We start from the raw sequence: 14,449 nt of genomic DNA on the forward strand, positions 1-14,449 counted from the left end.
GGTCACCAGAGGGAGACTTTGTACAAAAGTCGATTGCTTGTGTACCTCTGTCCCATTCGTGTTTCAACCGTGAAGCAGTTGTGTTTGCATGACTGTGTTTCAGTTTGAAGGATGGGATATGGCAGTGAATTTACAGGGTACAGAGAAATAACACCTGAGTCCTCAGGAATGGCAACGCATGGGGGGTATCATGGGCGAAACAGTATACTCTGTTATGTCCATGATACTGCTCATGTCTATAGGCGACGGTTACCACTTTCCATCAGGTAGGCCGTCAGCTTGTTTGCCATTCCAAGTTGTATAAAAAAAAAAAAATTTTAGAATAGATATCTGTCTTTTGTTTACTAGATAATGACTGTGTAGCTTTTAATGAAATTTTACAGATCAATAGATGTTTACATTACATTAGAGAATGGTGTAATTTTTAGCGGAGTCAGTTAAGGGGATTCAGATATATACTCGTAGTTTGACCTCTCCATTGTATGAAATCACATAGAACGTAAAGGTCTTTGTTAATTGGATAATTATGTTAATGAAAAAATCTTATAATGGTATCAGTATCAACTAATCTTGTTATAAATTAATTTAATTTCGACTACTAGTTGGCCAAAGTTGCGCAGCTAGTTAAAAAATCAATATAGCTGTTTATTTTTGTAAGGAAGGTGTACACAATAAAACAGTCAAGAGTACATATCTGGGAGAGTACGGAATTAATTTTGTGGGACGCTTTCTTAACCCTTATGACTAAAAAATGAGTTAGGCTAGGTACACAGTAATTTCTTTATTCTTGACTGAAATTGCTATCCAAATGGGCGGTAAAATTATAAAACAATGACAAGTTAATGATATTTAAAGTTTAGTTTAATAAAATATTTCTTTTTATCTTTCTTTTTTCTTTCTTACATTGTTATTTATGTTTAAGATTTTGAACAAAAAACGGCTACTTACGAAGGGAGAGAAAAAACAATACTAAAACATAATTTCTATCAAGCACCCAAAGGTTGACTGGAAGAAATTTCTTATATACGATAAGTCCGGCATTGTACTTATTATTTTCTTAAGAATTCTGTATTCTATAATTTAAGATTTTTATATACAATAAAGAGTTACAAACAAACAAACCTAACTCCATATCGGATCGGTATTTATGCCTAGTTTTTAGACTGTGTACGCATCATGCTACAATGCGCACAATATAGCATAGAACTCATAAAAGAATAAACCCTACTGATTATTAAGAGATTCATTAAACAAATTTCGAATTGTGACCATTTATTCGAAAATGCATAAAACATGTATGTACTGCATCGCAAACAAAACAATAATACTGCGCTGCCAGAAATTAACTATTTTAAAAAAATATAGCCAGTCTTATTCGGATTTATGTAAGGATTTCTACGATATCATAGTACATCCAAATGAGTACAAGAATGTAGAAGTTAAAATAAACTCACGTACGTACTATGGCTATGAGAAGGAGTTATGAGGTAGCAAAAATAAAAAAATACAACCGAATTGAGACCCTCGTTATTTTTGAAGTCGATTGAAAATAGTGGAATTCGAAAACTCCATACAAATATAGTTAAAATGAAAATTCACACTTGTAATGGGCGACATCTGGCTATCACCGGATGCTTCAGAGGGCGACCTCTTCCGGTCATAAATTTTATCTTCATTAAAGACTTTTTATCGAACTTTGTCACGATTGATAAAAATATAATGAAGAGAAACTGTGACCGATTCTTCGAATTTTGTCCCAACCTTAAATTTAATATCACAGTGAAATCTATTCTGAAGATTTATGAATTAAGTTGCCAACAAATTTGTGTAAAACCTACTTCAAAGTTTGCGATGGTGCGATATGGCTAAACAAGGTAAATATTTTTTTTTTTACAACACAGGGGGCAAATGAGCATGCGGCTCACCTGGTGGTAAGTGACTACTGCCGCCCATGACCATCCACAATACTAACAGCATTGCAGGTGTGCTGCCGGCCTTTTAAAAAGGAATATGCTCTTTTCTTGAAGGTTATGTTGTCGTATCGGTTCGGAAATACTGCTGCTGGAAGTTGATTCCAAAGAGTGGTTGTGCGTGGAAAAAAGTGCCTTGAAAAACGCACGGTGGAGGACCGCCACTCGTCCAGATGGTTGGAATGAAATTTTAGTAGTAGTTGAAAATTTTACTACGCTTTTATATTATTAACTATCTGTATATCGCGGCTCTGCCTGCGTGAATTATAAAATATCATATGTACTAAGTTACGATATAACCTACCTGTGTATCAAATTTCATTCAAATGGTAACGTTTGATAAGTATTACAGTATATACATACCTTAAAGAAAAGAGTCTAATATTTTTTAAAAGGTCAGCAGTACACACGCAATGATTCCTATGTTGCTCATGGAGACCATCAGACGAGCCGCATGCTCGATGGCTCATATGTTATAACAAAAAAATGTCCATGATATTGTCTATTTCCCTTATTAATGAAAACATCAATTGTCTTTTTCCTTTTGAACTGTTTTGTCTCTTTCTTTTGTACTAACTTTCCAATTCTAAAAAAGTGACAAAATACTCTTGTAGTTAAAATAGGTAGTTTTAATTTTTATGAATAAGAGAATTAGTTTAAAGATAACGATTATCACTTTATGTCAGTCGAATTAATTTGCCAATAAAAATATCGTAAAAAAAATAATGTTACTATTATTTTTGGAGTACAAAATGTTTTTGTTGCAATGATATAGAAGTACTAACTATATCGATTTATAGAATAGGACTTCAGAGTTGACTTTAATATTCCTTTGAGTTAAATAATCTGGATTGAAACGTATTTTTGTATCTGGTAAGATTATCTCTATCTACATTCTGAATACAAAATTACAAATGACGTAACATCATCTTTTTGTCGGTAAATTTATAAATCCTATAGGATTAGAGCACGTTTTACGTTACGTTTACGTTTTACGATACCTTTGTAATGCTTCAACAAAATAATACTGTTATTTAAATTTGATTTTGTGTTGTTTTGTTACTGATAATGATGTCAATTATTTATTTATACTATTAATCCTTACTAATATTATACATGTGAAAGTGAGTTTGTTTCTTACATTTTAGCGCTTTAATGACTTACTAATCATTGTGAAATATGGTATACACGTTCTATAACGATGGAGAAGGATATAGCCTATGAAAGCTTGCAAAACAAAAGGTGTCATGTGCACGTTGCCGTAAATATCCAAATAGTAGATAATTGTTACGTATCGTTTTTGCTTTATAATTTATTATTTTCTCCGCAAAGAACCGACTCACTCACTCGTACTAAATCTGGGATTAATAAAGGAGTATGACCTATTGATTCCATAAAGAATTATATTATTGTTATTATTTACTATATATTAAGTGCGCTTTTTTTATCAAAAATGTTTTATAATGTGGTTTATATAGAATAAATAAATTATAAAAATTTAAGACATTAAAATAAGAACCTCGTTCTTTTTTTAATCTTTCGATAAAAAAAAATAGAAATTAATAATATTTTGTGCCCATTAAATTAACAGTTCATTAACAATTCTATTGTATAATGAAAATCTTCTATCTTGAACAACTTACAAGAAAGAATACAAAGCGGCATTAAGTATTCTGCGGACGAACCGAGTGCGACCACAGACTTGTAATTACAAAGTTAGGCTCAATATGTATAAGGAAGGAATATAATCCTTGCCACTTATGTAATAAGAGTCACATTAGCCGTTCTTAATAGAGATGCCACCATTTTAGGATATGCAAATTAGATCGTAATTGTGCTGTCCTCCTGGTATGGTAGGTAGGTGTAGGAAATAATAAACAATAATATGTCACAATGCGACTCACACGACCACCCGCCCGGACGTCACCCAGAGGAGTGGCAGGAGCGGGGGGACTTGCAGTCTAAACTTTAATGAGTACATCACATCTCTCCCTTTACAAAATATTTTAAAATTAATAATAGAATACGAATATTTTTACTCTAGGAAACTTAATTATTATTTTTTAAGCATTTTTGAATAGTCATTTTTTTTTATAAATCTACCGCCCATTCGGAATGCAATTTCAGCTAAGAAGAACGGGCAAGAAACTTAGCTGTTGCTTTTTTCAAACAAAGTTGAGTTTACAACAAAATGTGAAAGGATACAATTACTCACAAATTTCATATAGATACAACTACAACAATATAGTTTTACATTACAGTCATAGGTAACTAAAATAATATCATGACATTACCATATTTATTATGTTACTAAATATAACTTAGGCAACTAAATATAATAAGACTGGTTTGTATAAAATAACTATATGACTATTTCCTCTCGAAGTCCATCGAGATCTTTCTTTTCATAATCCTTATAATTTCTTATTGATCTTCCATCTTCTTACGTATATTATTGTGTATATTTTATCTCAATTCTTGTCTAGTCCCATAATTTCTTATAGATATAGCGCCAATAAGTATATGGATACAGGGATTGAAGTACCGTGTATATATTTTCTTTAATTATATTCCGAATACACTTTCTCCTATTTTCAATATCAATGTCACTATATCTTTCCCTTTTAATTTTAAAATGTTCTTTTATTGATTTGTCTCTACCATTCTAAATAAATCTCATTATTCTTAACATTTACAATAGAAGAGATTTTATCTCTAATGACAAATCAATAATGTGGCATGATATTGTAACTTATGAGGTACAGCAGGAGTTTATCCCTCCAAACAGATTTTGGGTTTTAATTTATTTGTACACGTATGTCACATTTTTGTATTCTACTTGCTTCGTTCTACTGCGGTCAATATGGTGTCGAATAGTATAGTTTAATACCAAATTCTAAGCAGTTATCCAATGTTGTGCTGAATAAAGTGTCAAGTCTTGTAAAATTTCTTTTATTTATGTACTTTTAAGAAGATTTATGGTCTATCTTATACTAAGTATATCAGAATTCCAATTAATAATTTCTACAATACATATACTGACAATATTAGAGACGTTACTATTTATAATCTCAATATTTACATAAGTACGTCACATTTATTATAGTTTAGACATCGATTAATTTTAGGAATGTTACATAATATATTGTTTTAGATCAGATGTAATGTAGACAAAATTTTATTTCTTCATGAACATTGATTACAACATCTATTATATGTACCGAGACTGGTATCAATCCTTTGTACCTTGATACATAATCTACTGTTTATGGCAACAGTGCCGGGGTGCCAAAATAATTATCATGAGTCGTAGCGAATGCTCGTTTACGCTATCTCAAATGAAATAAAAATAGAAAACCATTAATAAAGTACTCAGAATTCGTATTTAAAGAGTTTGTAATGATTGACTTTAAGGTTCAGTTTTCCTGGGAGCATCTAACTACTAATTGCATGGCTTATAAAACTTAAGTGTCCATAATTTACTAACTCTTTTTCCTTTCAAATTACGAATTACTGTAAATGTTTACTTTTCTTTCCAGAACTCTGCACACAGTATATTTAGCGAGCTTACGCCTTAACATTTTACGTATTTGTTCAGTCATTGTAGCGAAATTTTGAGTCCATTTTCTTTTATTGTATACCAATAAATTGATAAAGATAGATAAGTGTGACTGTATACAACTTGTAATTTAAGATATTGATAATACAGAGTTATATACATATATGTAAAATATTTACACATAAAATCTAAATATTATTATAACACATTATCATATTTATTTCTCAAAATAGGTTACTAGTTTTATAACTTTAAAATTTTTCAAAAAAATTGTTTTTCTAAGTGATTCTATAGTCTTTAGGGACTTACAAGTAATACCTTCTGAGATTAGCTCAAGCCCTAAAAATTCTATTCACGATTGATTAAACATGAACATAAATCCTTTATTAATACATTATTTGTAACCTACGTGTACAGATATGTAGGTATATTATTTTGCCTTACAAAGTTAAAATACGTTGAACACACTTTTAAACTTTCGCGTTGTGAATCGCGAATTTAAATAGATGTAGGACATATTTTAGCCTTACATCATTTGTTCGAAATTAAAATATTAACACAAACAAACAGTTAATCTTGTGTAAGATATTCAATACATGTTTAGGTGTCTTATTCATTTCCTCTATTTGGGATTATTTCCAATTGTTACATTTAAATACATTCATGTATATATTATAATAAACCTATTAGTTGGTGGTTTTCATGTCTTGCTACAAAACCGTGACCAATATTTGTTTATATTTAAACTAAAGTAAGTCTCTGTTATTAAAAATAAAGATACTTAAAGTAATAAATTATATTTATATAATTTATAGATTTTGACACGTTAAATTACAAGTAACCATTGTTACACAGACTAAATAATATAATATTTAGTCACTTTAAACAGAGATTTGTTAAATACTGATTAAATAAACACAGTTTTAATTATTTATTGTAGTAAGATCGTAATCGAAACGAAATAACCACTTGCTTGTTATAAAAAGTTAAGTACATTCTAATCTCAATTTGATGTAAAAGCATCTTTTAAATCAGGTTTAGTAAAAGATAAATTTATTTGCATAAACATGTGTGTGCAGTAAATACATACTAGGTATTTTAATTATGTAGTAATTGTACATATTTTTTCCAAGATTAGCATGCACATTTTTTGTTTAGGACTTTTCCCTTGACAGACAGATTCATATTCCTTTATTCTATTCTTTAAAATAAGTGCGACTAGAGAAACCCAATTCGCAGCTTTGTCTACAAGTTCGATTATATTTTTGTTTATTTGAGCTATACTATTTTATTTTATTAAATATTTGATTTTATGATCAATATCTAACTGATGTTCATTTAGATATTGAATTTGAATTTTGGATTTGTGTTTAGTAAATTAATATACAACTTAATTGTAATATATAAAGAATCATAGCAGTCTCTTAGGTACACAATAAGCTGCGAGTACAATTTTTCTCTACTTCTTCCAGATCCAACCAAGACTGACATTTTAAATGGGCCCAGTACATCAGCGAGTCTTTAGGACTATATGTCCTAGAATTTTGTCAGATTTTTCTTGGTTAGTTTTGTCGACTATTATTATTATTGTTACTTTTGTACCCGAATTTATGGGTATATAATATTATGTCATTATTATGTTAGTTTTGTACCCGAATTGATGGGTATATAATATTATGTCATTAGTATGTTAGTTTTGTACCCGAATTGATGGGTATGTTAGTTTTGTACCCGAATTGATGGGTATGTTAGTTTTGTACCCGAATTGATGGGTATGTTACTTTTGTACCCGAATTGATGGGTATGTTAGTTCTGTACCCGAATTGATGGGTATGTTAGTTTTGTACCCGAATTGATGGGTATGTTAGTTTTGTACCCGAATTGATGGGTATGTTACTTTTGTACCCGAATTGATGGGTATGTTAGTTTTGTACCCGAATTGATGGGTATGTTAGTTTTGTACCCGAATTGATGGGTATGTCAGTTTTGTACCCGAATTTATGGGTATACTAGTTTTGTACCCAAATCAATGGGTATGTTTAATGTAACTCCATCACTTTGGCAAGATATATATTTTATAGTGGAATAGAGTATGGTTAACATTTAGTTCCACTATTTTGGCAAGATATTTTATAGTGGAATAGAGTATAGTTAATATTTGGTTCCACCATTTTGGCAAGATATTTTATAGTGGAATAGAGTATAGTTAATATTTGGCTCCACTATTTTGGCAAGATATTTTATAGTGGAATATAGTTAATATTTGGTTCCACCATTTTGGCAAGATATTTTATAGTAGAATAGAGTATGTTCAACATTCAGTATGAATGTAGTTATAGGAGAGTTGAATGATTGTTTGGTAACTTTATTTATTTTTTACTTGATGGATTATTTGGTTTATACTATTTATTTCGCCATATAACTAGCGCTAGCACATTCATGCACTTATTTCGATTAGTGCGATATTGCTTTTGACCTAAATGGCTTATAAATCCACACTTTTAGCAGAAGTTATTTCTTGCAACACATTGTGCATCATAACTATTTTGATATGTACTCTCGCATTTCATACACCGTATATTTTTTCCGTTTGAAATCTCTTTACAAGATTTGGTTTCTTTGGTGTCCTTTTACTGATCTTTCATCAGTCTCTATTGAATTGCTTCCACAATATTTATTTATATTTTAGTAGAATTATCTTTTAACTTAAGTTCTGAGGAACTGCATTTTTCTACGATTTGACAATTGAGATGTCATAATAAGACAATTTGCAAAACGGGAATTTTATGGGTGGTACATTATTTATACGTATTTATATAAATACTGTCAACTAATGATAATTGACAAATAACCAATTATGTTACTATTATTAATAAATATATTAACCGTATTCCGTAGTCAACAAATGCGTCTGACTACCCCGTCAAGGATTGAATCTAAATAAAATATTATAAGTTATTATTATTATATTTTTTTCGAGAATTTTGTGTTTATAAATGATTATACTAAAATGGTTGTTCTAAAACAACCTGAAAAATAAGATGTTGCTGATGTCAACATTAATTATTTACACATATTTACAATTTAAAAAAAGAATCTGTAATTCAGGAATAAAGGCTATTTTTATTTTATTTTTTATTAAATGATTATACCTACCTACCGTAATAATGTATGCTATTATAATTGTAGGCAACAATATTGTAAATGCGAATACTTGTACTTGTTGTACAGGTGGATAAATGGATTATTCTCAGTTACAAACACAGCCTTTTAAACTTATAAACCAACATAAATACGTAAGTAAATTTATGTGCCCCAACGGCGAAAGGGTAACCGACTCAGAATTAAGCAGAGAACTACCGGCAACGCTAATATTCTGCTGGTCCCTTGTAAGAAAAATAAAATCGTAACCTCAACTCTTACCAAATATCTGTCAAATAATGAAGTTAATGTGAAGTGTTTGAATATATCATAATTATCTTATGATAATTACATTTGTATTAGGTTTATACCTACATACAAATCTATTTATTATGGAAGCAACCTCTATAATCGGAACCACCAATTGCATAAACTTGTATCTAAATAGATTACAGTTTATGTGGAATTATGTATTTGATGGGCTTTGCTCATTCGGATTGTACGGTGTATTTTATTTGTCAGAATAATTACTCCGACTCGGCTAATACATGCAGGCACATTTTGTTGTATGTATAGTCAGTATTCGCTGGTATCCTCGAACCACTTATCTTAAGAATTCAACTGTTATAATCACTTATACTGTGATGTAAATATAAACAGAAAGCTTGCGGTACGGTATACCTAGACATCAACAAACGCCGACCATTTGTTTAGGCATGTATAGCAAGTTATCGTACGACTATGATGCGCAAACCCGTTAAAATCAGTCACAGTGTGTCGCTAAATTACAAAACGTACTATGCACCGTAATATGTTTTATCAATATTTTGCTTTCTCTATACAATTTATAGAATCAAGTCTTTATTTCTTTTTGAAATTGCTTTTAGTCTTTTCTATATTTAATAAATTGATTAAGAATTAATAAATTATCTTCTCTCTTTCTTGTGAATTTAGAAATTTAACAGTTTAATGTTATTCGTGTCGAGTTACATTAAAATAACAACACGATAGTTACACACTCTTTGGACTGATTAGAACAGGTAATTTTGTAGTCGTATGATATATATATATATATATTTTTTACTTACAAATTTTCACCTCGTCGCCAATTTTGTGCTGTCCTCCTGGTATGGTAGGTAGGTGTAGGAAATAATAAACAATAATATGTCACAATGCGACTCACACGACCACCCGCCCGGACGTCACCCAGAGGAGTGGCAGGAGCGGGGGGACTTGCAGTCTAAACTTTAATGAGTACATCACAGTAATCCTACTTTGGAGAAGTATTAATTTGAAGATATTTTATTGGAATGTTGAACTATGTTTACGTGGAGGATGTTTGTAAGGTCTTGAAACATTAGTGGTTGTTTAAGTGTAGTTTCTTTGTTGATCCCTCATTAGGTATATGAATTGGAAGAAAAGGCTTATTAGTAATGAGGACTAACAACTAGGAGAGAGTTATATGTAGCAATACCTATATACTGTAAATTAATATCTATATATTGGTGTAATAATGGATATATTAAATATCAATTATCCAATATATAATTGAGACTTTGTACAAAAGTCGATTGCTTGGGTACCTCTGTCCCATTCGTGTTTCAACCGTAAAGCAGTTGTGTTTGCATGGCCGTGTTTCGGTTCGAAGGGTGGCATATGGCGTGAATTTACAGGGTACAGAGGAATGACACCTATGTACTCAGGAATGGCATCGCATGGGTGGTATGATGGGCGAAACAGTATACTCTGTTATGTCCATGGTACTGCTCACGTCTATAGGCGACGGTTACCACTTTTCATCAGGCGGGCCGTCAGCTTGTTTGCCATTCCAAGTTGTATAAAAAAACAAAATTAAAATGAATACGGATATTATACTGGTATTATATATTATATTGAAATGGGTGATGAACTTTCTTCCGCCATCAATGCCCAGAATTCAATATATAGATATGGGAACTGTACCGATACCTTGACAAGGTAAACCACTATATCTTAGTGAAAAAATTGCAAACATTTGGAATAGGAGATAATTTGCTGGAATGGTGTAAATCTTACCTTAGAAACCGTTCCTCGAGAGTAGTATTTGACGGTGTTCAATCATCCTCCATTGTGGCTTCCTCAGGTGTGCCTCAGGGCTCTATTTTAGGACCTCTATTCTTCAATGTCTTCATTAATGATATTATGCAAAATATTAAGCATAGTAATGGATACCTATTCGCTGATGACTTTAAAATGATGAAGATAATAACAAAACCATCAGATGTGGAATGTTTTCAGAAGGACATCGATTATTTAATCAAATGGTGTAATAATAACAAAATGTATTTAAATACTTCAAAATGTTACCACATAAAGTTTACACGGAAACTCAAGAAGTTGCAATCGCATTATTTTATCGAGGGTAAGCAGCTTCAAGAGGTTAGTGTTGTGCGAGATCTTGGGGTTTTGATGGACAGTCAACTAAGATTTTCGGAACATATTGATAAAATTGTAAATGAATCAAATAAATCATTGGGTTTTATCCTTAGGAATACAAGGTGTTTCAAGAAACCATCCACTGTCATTCAACTGTACAATAGCTATGTCAGAAGCAAGTTGGAATATTGCAGTATGGTGTGGTCACCTATGTACAAGATACATGAGGACAGAATAGAGAGAATACAGAGGAAATTCGTTCGTAGCCTAGCTTATCGTTTTAAAATATCAAGAAATATGAAAACCTACAAAAACAAAATTAAACATTTTCACCTTGATGAACTATGCCTGCGCAGATCTTACCTTGACATGTCTTATCTTCATAAGTTAGTGAATAATCACATTGATTGCCTGCCTCTACTGGGGAAACTAGATTACAATGTACCTGCTAGAGTGCCGCGGCATCCTTGTAATCTATTTAAAAATGCAGCTTGCCGAACAAACTTGGGTCGCGAATCACCTATCGTCCGCATAACGCGTCTGTATAACGATATTGTAAAAACCAAGCCTGAACTTGATATTCACTGCGATAGTCACTCTGTATTCATGACTAAATTAAAGTGTTGATATACCTCCCCATTACATTATATTTATTTATATTTTATAATAATTTGAATACAATTTCCATTATTTATATTATATTATTATTCATATTGTTAATATCTTTACTCATTTAATAATTTAATTATATTTTAATGTTTGTCAAACACAAGGCATGCTGTGGTTGCCTATAAATGTAAGAACGGTGAGATCTGAGCTGCCAGTGTATTGTATTAAAACTTAGCTTTATTGTAGCTGTATCTTATGTTGGTAATCCTGTAAATAAATAAATAAATAAATATTAACCATACTTATTAACAACTCTATTGTTAGTAATATACCCTATAAGGTATATTCCACAGTTTGCACAAATGAAGAAAACACACAAAAAGAAATACTATTCTTGTAAAACCAAAAATATCAAATTCCGAATAACCAAAACGTAATGAAATTAATTAACCTTTTTGGCAGATAAAATATAAATACTAATGTTGTAATTAAATAAGGCAAAATGGCTATAATGATCGTTCTGCATATTACAGGCAAGAAAACCATTTATTATGGTGTATTTTGTGATATCCATGGTTTTGTTTATGTCTGTAGGCGACAATTATCACTTTCTATTTCAGATTATTATAGTTGTCAATTTATTTGCTATTCTAAGTATTATAAAAAAAAATATTATTTAATTCATTCTTTCAAGCATTTTTTTATTGACTTATTCATTGCTATAAAATATTTATTTACCGTTTATTCACTCTACTGCTTGTGACAATCTACGATTCGAGTCGATCATCCAAAAGGAATAGTTTTTGAAAGGATACGAAGGCTTGATTTTTTCTTTAACGTTTCGTAGTTAGTAACTATTCTAAACTTTTATAGCTTAGAACATGAATAGCAAGCAACTTGAACAAAATTAACAGTGTATATTAAACTGAGATATTGGAAAAGTTTGTTGGTTTTTAAAAATTTCCCTTATGTAAGCGCAAGTCTTACTGAGAGCTAAGCTAAGCGAACATAACTTCGTTTATCTTAGCTCGATTAGCTCAACGTATATGTAATTATGTCAGCTAAGCAAAACTATGTACGAAACTAAAGTTTTTCCTTCAATTTCAAGCCATCTTGCTACCCGTGGTGCCGTTCGTGTCCAGAAATGATGACTTTACATCAGGTGAGCCATCAATGTGTTTACTATTCTAAGTTTCAATAAATAAATATTTTATTTAATTAGGTGTTATATTAAGTGTTATCTTTTGGAAGTTCATATCACTGGTTAATACTGTTTTCACTGGTTGGTACAGGTTATTATTAGTTTTATACTGGTTGACAATGCTTAACATCGAATTGACGCAATAACTCATTTCATAATAATGCCACTCATCTCGTTAAATGGGTATAAATGTGGTAACACGGTCTGAAATTAGTTCTGCAGTCCAACAGTAACCGCAGTCTATCGGTAAGAGCCGACACTTTGTCGCTCCCCTTTCGTGGGCTTGGAGTGCCATCTACACTCACCCCTACACGCGCCCGGTGAAGCTGTAAAGGCCATTTGCAGCCAACAGCAAAGACAATTTGAAGAAAAGTAAAATTAGTCATTAGCAGTTTGGGTGCTGAACGGTTAACACTAGGCTCTGAGCAGCGATTTAATAATTTGCCTGAAGATGCCTCGTTTAGAGTTTAAACACGTGTCGCAAAATATGCATGAACAAAATGGCAGTCGAATATTGATGGCCAATAAGAAGGTTGTGAAATTTCTGGTAGTAATAGTGCTGGTCCATCTTCGACCATTCATTGGCAATCACACACTTACTAATGGTAACAGAAATAAACATAATAATACTATTTAAATAACCAGTTTTATAAAATAATAATTTTCACACTGAAAACTTTAGATAAATCAAAGGTCTAGTAATGCGACAAACTGCCAGTTAATGCTCGACTTAACCTTTTATCCCTGCGCAAAGGGTGACGGTTATCTTAAGTGGCGTTTTTTAAACGGATTAAAATAAAATTATCTCTCTGCGTCACTGATTTACGCCAACAGAGGCTGGGAGAAACTGTAACTATAGATAAAAAATGGAATGATAATATCAAGTAAATATTAATAATTGTAGTACTTCAGCTACCCGCTAACAACATGCTTTCTAACTGCATTGGGTTGACTGGAAGAGATCTCTGTCCACCCTTGCTCACAATATTTATAAATGCATTAACAATGTAATTTACAAGTGCAATAAAGAATATAATATAAATTAACTTATTGTGATGAATTCACCAGGAAAAGTATAGGTTTCCAGACCTGATCAACGATTGACGTGATCATAACTTTATATGTGTTTAAAAGCAAACTGAATTTTATCGTATCTTCGATATAACTGTTTATAATTCCTTCTTTCCATCCAAAGGTTGTCTGGAAGAGATCGCTTTTAGTGATAAGGCCTTTCATTGTTTTCTCAGTGTAATCTTTTCTTGTTATTATTTATATTTATAATAAGTTTACTACTGCAATTTTTGGAGGAAACAATAAAGAGTATTTGTCTAACAACTTCTACGCGAGAACTCCGTATAATAATCAGGTATATTGCTAGCAGTGAAGTCTAATCGAGTACCTCGCTGGCATTGGAATTACTGATTGCCATTACTACCAGCTTTCCTTTTTGTTTAACTGGTATTATTGAGTTACTTAACTCATATAGTTCAGTCCATTCGCATAAAGATTATTCCTTTTTAAAAGGACGATAGCACATCTGCAATTCTTCCAGTA

The 14,449-nt window shown here is 31.4% G+C and overlaps 1 protein-coding gene across 1 annotated transcript in view; it reads right to left on the minus strand.

The window, feature by feature from the left end:
* The window catches only part of LOC113514188 (cGMP-specific 3',5'-cyclic phosphodiesterase), a 147,180-nt gene extending 137,277 nt beyond the window's left edge, over positions 1 to 9,903 (minus strand). Inside the window, exon 1 of the mRNA XM_052896917.1 lies at positions 9,759 to 9,903. The gene's annotated coding sequence lies outside the window, so the exon portion shown is untranslated. The remainder of the gene's footprint in view (positions 1 to 9,758) is intronic.
* Between the last annotated feature and the right edge of the window lie 4,546 nt (positions 9,904 to 14,449).

Source organism: Galleria mellonella, unplaced genomic scaffold (genome assembly GCF_026898425.1).
Source record: "Galleria mellonella isolate WM207_F2 unplaced genomic scaffold, CSIRO_AGI_GalMel_v1 utg35, whole genome shotgun sequence".
NCBI lineage: Eukaryota > Metazoa > Arthropoda > Insecta > Lepidoptera > Pyralidae > Galleria > Galleria mellonella.